Here is a 6,153-nt window from a genome sequence, read left to right as displayed (position 1 = left end):
CTGGATGAGAATGTTGATGAGTAAGAGGTTCCATGGCTGTGAACAAGAGCTCTTCAGGTTGGTCAGAAATTTGTTAAAAGTTCAGAAAAGCATGTGAACTTTTGGATGTTTATCAAGGGTGAACCCTGAACTTCTGGAGGTTTCTCATAGCCCATCACTAATTAGTGTGTTGTTTTGCTAAACTCAGTGAAATCAATTCGTCTGACTTTTTCTTCACATACAGACAATGCTGACATGCAGAGTCACATTACAATAAGGATATGCTTATGCGAGTACTTCATTTCAAAACAGAAACCTTGATTGTTTTCATTGTTTTCATCTCTGTATTTTTCATATAGGAAAAGGGGTGTGTGTGTGTGTGTGTGTGTGTGTGTGTGAGAGAGAGAGAGAGAGAGAGAGAGATACTGTGTGTGTATGTACTACAGTTTGAGAGACAAATTTGTTCTTCAATTATAGCATATTCTGTGCTCATTTATAATTGGTAATTTGTGCACTTGTTTGAAATTAATTAAAGAAAACACATATGTTTCATTAAACATGTAGAATAAAGTGTCAGGAAGAAAATTAGCAATATTTCTATCCAGTTTAGTTGATAGAACTTTCCCATGAAAACTGGAAGTAAATAGCTGACGTTGTATTTGTAACGTAGCACATAAAAATAACAAGGTGGGGATAATGTGCTGCATTTATAGCATTATAAATACAAACATAGCTAAGAGTTGAATTGAGTGAGCATTGGAGTCTAAAGTGAATTTAACAAGTTGGGAGCATTTGCCTGAAATACCCCTACACTATTCACAGATGTTCATCTTGCTTGGAAACTGGTAAGTGTGCTCTTCTGAGTCACTGGTGAAAGTTACAATAGCTTTTCTGGGGAGAGAGGACCTAGGGTGTGTAATGAGTAGCCCTGATGGAAGAACTTTAGTAGCTGACAACCTGGGGGAGAAGGTTTGAGGTGAATTTCACTAGCATGCTAGCATGTTGGTTGATTTTTTTTAAATGAAGCCAAACCCCAGGAAGGGGGTGAGTTTGGACTTCACGTAGCGTGGGGACTTCACATAGTCTGCACAGCAGATTGAGATGGACACCTGTTCATATTGTGGCATTAAATCACAGTCATGCATAGGGTCAGTGCAGAACACAGTGGATTCCAGAGCTTCCAAGCAGATGCCACATGTCATCCATAGTCAGCTAGAGCTTCTGCTTGGTGGAGTCAGAAAGGGCAGGGCCAGGGATCTACCCACTTTTCCACCTTCTCCAACCTTTTAGGGTAGCTGTCACTGGCAATAGCACTTGTCCTGCAGTCTTTGTACTTTCTGAGTCCAGGCATGGATTGTAAGGGGCCCCTTGTACCCTCTCCCTTCCTTGAAAATCCAGTGCCAGCCACAATCTGACCTTAAAAACAAGGTATTCTTTTACCATGTTTGGTTTCTAGTAATTAACAATATTTTCCTGTAACGTAGTCAGCACAATTGTTAGGTGAATCTGACCCTCTCTCTTTTCATATCCTAGGCCTCCCTCATTCTCTGCTACCTAATGCTCTAACATACAGACATTACAGATAGTGATTGCCGGTTAATATGGGATTCCATTAGTATGGCAATTCAAGAGATTTTGTGGCACACAAAAGAGAGATGCTTAACCACAGAACGAAGGGGTTTTATCAGATGTCTCAAAGTTCTTTGGTGAATTCCATGAGATCAGGCATGGTAATTTCCTGTTGGTGCATGTCACCACTAAAGCACTATTGATGTATTGTTTTGGCTATTAAAATAACTGCTTCCAGAGTCAATTTGCAATCTGAGACAATTCACAAAGCAGCAGTACTTTGTACCATAAAACTAGATGCCAGCGATAATTGGGCAAGGTGGTGTCATGTCACTTGTGTGCAGTTCGTTCATTAACTGCTTGAAACTGCTATAAAATAATAGCCATGTCATCAAGATGAAAGTACAATAATGCAACAAATATAAAACTGTAGTAAGAGAAGAAACAGAGCAGCTGTTATTTTAAAAAAACAAAAAAACACCCTCAGGCTACCATTCAGTTTTAGTGACCGCTCCTCTGACCTTTCCAGTGCCAATCAGAACCTGAACTTGGACTCAGCAGGTCTTCAGTTTATACTGCTTCTGGCAAGGCTACTCTTAGTGTAGAGTTCAGCTGGGGTTTGGTCTACTATGTTTTTAGATATAACATAGTAGACCAAACCCAAGCTGAACTCTACACTAAGAGTAGCCTTGCCAGAGTCTGATCTTCATCTGTGTCAAGTTTACACTCAGTGCAACTAATGAGAGGTAGGGGAAGGATACCTCTAAGTTGGTGGGCAGTTTCACCAGCCAGAGAAGGGAAATAAAGCTTCAGGCATTGGTCTGTTAAGGCCCTTTCCACATAGCTAGTTTTATTGTCCACAAAGTACATCACAAAATAAAAATTTAATCTACTGAAGAAAACAGGGTAATAATGGCCAGTGGTCTTCCCTGCTTTAACCATCAGGAGGGAACAGGACACTCCTCCCTCTTTATTCCCTTTTGCAACAGCTTCCCCTTCCTTTTAAAACCTTCCCTAGCAGGACAGGCAGGAACCTGTTAACCCTTTACAGATTGCTTGTCCTTTACAGATTATCCTTGTCCCAGTACATTTGATGTTCCCCTCATGCTGTGCCAGACAGTGGTTGAAACGGCTGTTAGTGTAATGTGGAACAGCCTATGGAATGCTCTAAGTCAGTGTTTCCCAAACTGTGTTCCGCGGAACACTGGTGTTCCACACAATGTGAATAGGTGTTCTGTGAAAGAATCATAATTTTAAAAGAAAGAGTCTTTAAATTATTTTTAATTTTAAATTTGGCATATTTGAAGCATAGTTTACAACTCTTTTTGAATGACTATAATTTAACATAAAACTCTTTCCCCGGTTATTGATAGATCTCGGATTGAATAACACGGCATAAAGAGAACGCGGCATGCAAGCATGTTGATGTCCACCCCTTTCGAGCACATTTCAGTTCATGACTCCATACCCCTTCTGCTCGAGGCTGCGTGAACTGCAGTGGTATGCACACACCATTCTCTTTACGCCATGTTGAATATAACATATTCAAACCTGTGGATCTTTACTGTGTGTGTCATAAGCACAACTAATCTTCACTCAAAACAATATAAATATTTGTGACAAACAAAATTTGGCAAAAATCAGTATTTCTAAATATTGTTACTAAACCTAATCACCATGAATTTGTGGCTAAAAGAAGGAACTTTGAAACAAAAAGCAATTTATTCTGGTACTCCAACTATGGCAGAAATACACGAGCAAAATATTGTGACACTTCAAAGTGAGGATGAACAATCACAGTCTTTTGTTGCTGAAAAATCTGTTAGTACTAGTAAGTTATCCAAGGTGAAAGAATTTCCACCGAAGTATATCAAAAAACAAGAAGAAGCAGGTGTTAAAAGACCGAAACGAAAGTATGATGAAAATTATTTGTCTTTTGGTTTTACATGTATTGGAAATAAAGATGCTTCTGATGAGCAGTGTGTCGTGTGCAACAGAATACTAGCAAACAGTTCATTGGCTCCTGCTAAACTTCATAGGCATTTGGAAACCAAGCATGCTGAATACAAAGACAAAGATAGAAGTTTTTTCAAGAGGAAGCATGACTCACTTGGAAATTGTAAACATTCGGTGATTAAAATTGCTAAAACAGACAACAAAAGTGCAACAGAGGCATCTTATCAAGTAAGTTACCATATAGCGCTTGCCGGAGAAGCTCACACTATTGGAGAAACGCTTATCAAGCCTTACGCGAAAGATATTGTAATGTGCATGTTGAGCGAGCAGTCTGGTAAAAAAATTGATGCTGTACCGTTGTCAAATAATATTGTTGCACGCCCTATTAAAGATCTTGCCAATAAAAAAATAGCTAGTTTGCCGACAGAAAATTTGCCATAAGTATTCATTGCAGCTAGATGAGTCCACTGACTTTTCAGGACTTGCTGTGCTACTAGTATTTGTCTGATATAGATTTAATAATATTATTGAAGAGGACCTGTTCTTCTGTGAATCTCTGCAAAGCAACACAACTAGAGAAGAAGTATTCAACTGCATCAACAATTTTATCAGAAAGCATGAAATGAGTTGAGGAAAATGTATTGATGTATGTACTGACGGTGCTCGGGCAATGATCGGGAACGTGAAGGGACCTGTAACGCGAATCATAAGTGTGGCACCAGAAAGCACTAAGAACAAGAATTTGCAGTTAAAAAAAATACCAGCATATCTGCAAATTGTGCTCAATGAAGCAGTACAAATTATCAATTTTGTCAAATCTCGACCACTTCAATCCAGGTTATTTAAAATAAGTGAGGTGGCTATCCAGAGGGAAAGTGCTTGTGAGGCTTTTTGAGCTTTGTAGTGAACTACTAGTATTCTTCACTTCAGATAATTCAGGATGAAAATTTAATGACCGTCTGACAATTCCTCGTGGCTAATGAGACTTGCGTATCTTGCAGATATTTTTGCAAAATTAAATAAAATTAATCTGTCGCTGCAAGGAAAGAAAGTGACCATTTTTACTACAATGGATAAAATTTCATTGTTAAAAAAGAAACTGGAATTCTGGGCATGTTCTGTAGAACAGAATAACTGCTTCCCTACAGTATATGAATTTCTGACTGATATAAATTCTGTGGTTCATGAAGAAGTTTCCAGCACCATTTTACAGCATTTACATGACTTGCAGACCTCTTTATTAGAATATTTTCCTACAACTACTGATGATAATGTTTGGGTTCTAAATCCGTTTGTAATTACAGCCAAACCAGTCAGCTTTACTGCTCACGATTATGAAAACCTAATTGACTTAATTTCTGACTCTGATTTGAAACAAAAGTTTAAAGATCTTCCACTGAATAATTTTTGGAGCAGCCTAATAGAAGAATGTCCTAATGTGACTAAACGTGCAGTTCAAGTGCTCCTTCCTTTTGCTACACCTTATTTGTGTGAGATGGGATTTTTGTATTATATTGCAACAAAAACCAAATATAGGAATAGACTTGATGCTGCACCTGACATGAGGATTCAACTTTCCAGCATTATTCCTAATATTAAGTGAATTTGTGATAGAAAAAAGCAGAAATACCAATCCCATTAAATCCAAATTTGTATTTCTGTTCATAAAAATAGATTTTCCTAGTAAAAATCTAATTTGTTTGTTGTTTGTATATATATAAAAATAGTTTAAGTAGAATACTGTTTTTAATTTTGACTCTCGCACTTGATTTTTCTACTTTATATGAGCTTTCCAGTTAGAAATTGTTAGTTCAAGTTATTTTAAATTTGTATTTTTGCTTTTTTTATAAAATAAAATAGATTTGAGCATAAATAACACATTTTTATTTGAAAACCAAATGACTACAAAATAATATTATAAGTGTTCCATAATAGGCTAAAAAGTGTTCCATGGCCAAAAAAGTTTGCAAAACACTGCTCTAAGTTATGGGGGCAGAGGTAGTCTCATGGGGACAGCTGCAACAGCCAGTGATCAGGGGGAGCGCCATGTGCACCATTCCTGCTACCATGTGTCTCTGGCATGCCCTAAAAACAGCCCTTTCAACATTTTCTCTCTGCAGATTGTGCAGGAGTTCACAGGACAGAGGCACCTATGTTGGATCTACAATCCTTTCAAGGATTCCTTTTGATCAGGGGTATTCTTTGGCTGTTGCTTTAGGGCAGTCTTCCAGCTGCATCACAGTGAGTATCTGGAGCCAGCTATAAGGATCTGGTCCATCTTTTCATCAGTTTTTGATACATAAAATAATTTGTTATAAATAGATAGATTCGTAACAACACAGAAAGGCAGTCAAATCAGAAGTAACATCCAAATGGTGATAAATCCCAAAACAGCCTAAGGAGCTTCTACTATTATAGCTTAGGCCAATGGTCTGGCTATATTTAAAAGCAACAATATCTCAGATTTATGCATAATGTTGTCAAGTCTTTCAGTACAAACATGGCTTCCCAGTATGAACTGGTGACCCTGCACTGCATTTAAAAGAAGCCTTCAGTTTGCCAGAATAACATGCTGCCTTCTGTAGTCATTTGAAATCTTTAGAACAGTGAGTCTACAGACCTCATCACCTCTAAATAACATTGGTGTAA

The 6,153-nt window shown here is 37.9% G+C and overlaps 1 pseudogene; it reads left to right on the top strand.

The window, feature by feature from the left end:
• The first annotated feature begins 3,225 nt into the window (after window positions 1-3,225).
• LOC127054758 (zinc finger BED domain-containing protein 5-like) lies at window positions 3,226-5,146 on the top strand (annotated as a pseudogene).
• Window positions 5,147-6,153: the final 1,007 nt, after the last annotated feature.

Source organism: Gopherus flavomarginatus, chromosome 7 (assembly GCF_025201925.1).
Source record: "Gopherus flavomarginatus isolate rGopFla2 chromosome 7, rGopFla2.mat.asm, whole genome shotgun sequence".
Classification (NCBI taxonomy): Eukaryota; Metazoa; Chordata; order Testudines; family Testudinidae; genus Gopherus; species Gopherus flavomarginatus.
Note: the sequence above shows the minus strand (reverse complement) of the source record. Positions and strands in the feature narration are given on the sequence as shown.